Source organism: Sphaeroforma arctica (assembly GCF_001186125.1).
Source record: "Sphaeroforma arctica JP610 unplaced genomic scaffold supercont1.146, whole genome shotgun sequence".
Lineage (NCBI taxonomy): Eukaryota > Ichthyosporea > Ichthyophonida > Sphaeroforma > Sphaeroforma arctica.
In genome coordinates this window covers 7516-10301 of record NW_014040412.1, presented here as the reverse complement: position 1 = coordinate 10301, position 2786 = coordinate 7516, and the positions used below count along the sequence as shown (strand labels likewise).

Sequence of the window (2786 nt, the reverse complement as noted above, 5' to 3'; positions counted from 1 at the left end):
AACTTAGGCACATCTAAACAAGGATAAATACGCCAGCAGTAACACTGACGCTACAGTATGGTCCCTCATGAGGGCTAATGATGTTTTTTGTGTGTTGACCCCTCCCCGGTAAAGTGGTACTAAAAAGGGTGTCGTTGTGGCTGCATGATTCAGGTGTGTGGGGTCTACTCCATCACTAGGAGTCCTTAGTACGTGTGGTGGCCTAGTATATATTTTATCTGCGGATGGTAGGTCCCTCTCTTCTTTTAGGGACCGTACATGGTGGAGGGTCCCTCCCCGGAACCCGGGGACCCGTCCTGTCCCTTCGGGGTTCCGTAGTGACCCTCCTGGTGTACACCCCTCCCCTCCCCTCCTCCGGTACCCTACCCTACCCTACCCCTTCGGGGCAATCATAGGATAGATAAGAATATAATCTTATTCTACGGAGGTATGTCACCTATGTCCGAATGCAAGCCCACAGAGCTTTGTTCGGGGGCCATGGCTGACGGAATTCCTTGTCACTTCTAGAGGATCTCCCGTAATTACAAATAAGGGTGCCCCCCAAGACCCCGATAGACATAGACCTCCCGAGGGATGGTTATTGAAAGAAGTTGAGGTAAGCTGTAGAGTCACTAGTGTTTATTTACCCCATGGGCAAGATGTAATCTAATATAGTATGTGATAGAACAAAACAGGTTCAGCATTCTAGAGTACATGTTGGTGGCCTAATGAACCATAACTATTCTAGAGGAACATATCACTAGAAGTGACATATGATAGATAGTTAACTAAGAGGTAAGCTAGGGATACAGATATCTATATAAATATACCTAGAATAATCCCCTCCGGGATGGTAGACCCCCTGGGGGGATGACTCTCTTTCTTTAAGGTAAGATCCCCTAAAAAGTTATGCACGCTATACTAAACATAGTTTAAATCACTTATGATTTCTTAGGGCAGGATTTGAACCCACATGCTTTTATTCACCAACCAATCGGAGAGGTGGTCATGATAACGATAACTTGCACGTAGATCCAACATTTGGAAACATCATTCCTATACCCGATGGACGTCGTGTTGATTCCGGTAATCTAAAAGGTCCCTGTTGACGTCAGAGATATTTCCATCCGTAGAGGTTGACTCATTTTTACAATTGGACACCCTCTCCCCAAAGACGGACAATCCCCTCATTGCATGTCACAATTCCAAGGAAGTGCTTCACCTCCAGTCTCTCAATTCCCTCAATGACAAGAAGTCGCTCTTCCTCTGTTCTTGTTGCCAGAATGCAGAGCCAATAAATGAAGACACAGCCTCCACATATTCGTGTGTATCTGTTTGTGCTGATAACACACAGAACAACAACCACAGCCATGAGAGCAACATTGTTTCTGTGTATCCTTGTGTGTCTGAACAGTGTGGTTGTTGGTGACATCTTCTCTGTATTCAATGCCCACCCTCGAAGATGGTTTCTTCTATCCTCCGCTCTTTCTCTTTTACTCTCCACCTTCTCTCTTTCCTCCTTGTCCATCCCACCCCTGCACATCAGATGGTATGTTGTCTTCATCGATTCACAGGGACGTGTTCGCACAAAGACAGTCAAGAGAGCATCCAGAGTCATCATCGAGAAGTACTACCCACGCTTGACACTGGACTTCCAGACAAACAAGCGAATCTGTGATGAAATAGCACTAATCCCAAAAAAGCGTCTTAGAAACAAGATTGCTGGATTCACAACGCACCTCATGCGTCACATACAGAAGGGACCGATCAGGGGAATCAGCTTCAAGAAGAAGAGAGAGAGCGTAAGGACAACTACGTCCCAGAGGTGTCTCCACTTGATGCACCTGTCGAGGTGGATATTACAGTCTTTCCTTAGGGACACCCTATCGGGGAGACAGGTCTACTGGGGGACCCCTCTCTATGGGCTCTCGGATATGGAGTTGATTCAATCTGTGTATGTTAGCAGGTCTACGGCTTGTACTACGATGGGCATAAAGCCATGTTGGGCACCACATATTTCACTACATTGTCCATAGTAAATACCATGTCTCTTAACTAAAAAAGAAACAGCATTTAGTCTTCCAGGAACGGCATCGACTTTAATACCTAAGGAAGGAAGAGCTCATGAATGAATAACATCCGCTGCTGTAACAATAACTCTAACGTGAGTATTGGTTGGCAACACAATACGATTATCAACTTCTAGTAATCTCAAGTCTCCATTTTCTAAATCTTCTGTCGGAAGCATGTATGAGTCAAAACTTAATGACTCTTCGTCACTTCCACAGTAGTCACTATATTCATAAGACCAATACCACTGATGTCCAATTGCTTTTATTGTAATTGCAGGATCTATAACTTCGTCCATTAAGTATAAAAGTTTGAAACTTGGGAAAGCTATAGTAACTAAAATCACTGCAGGAGTAATAGTTCAAATTACCTCAATCACAGTCCCATGAGTTAAATACTTGTGGGAAATAGCTCTTTTTTCATCATTAAACTTAATACATATTTGTCCAATAATTCAAAAAGTAGACACTCCAATTAAAATCATATAAAACAATAGTTTATCATGAAAAAAAACAATTTCTTCACCAAGGGAAGATGCCATATCTTGCATTCCTAGTTGGTAAGACTCAGCACAATCTAAATTTAGTCCATAGAATTTAATTTTAAATAAATTACTTATCACCTCCGGATAACTGGACTCGAACCAGTTTGAAAGTTTGGAAGACTCACACACCCATTGTGTTATACCCGTCTCTCTTTATGTGGCTATAGGTATCTCCATAGGTGGTTAGCTAGCC

General features: G+C 43.1%; 1 pseudogene across 1 annotated transcript; it reads right to left on the bottom strand.

The window, feature by feature from the left end:
* Positions 1-2672: 2672 nt before the first annotated feature.
* Positions 2673-2740, bottom strand: SARC_30054 (annotated as a pseudogene). The gene has a single exon. The product of its transcript is annotated as a tRNA-OTHER (tRNA).
* Between the last annotated feature and the right edge of the window lie 46 nt (positions 2741-2786).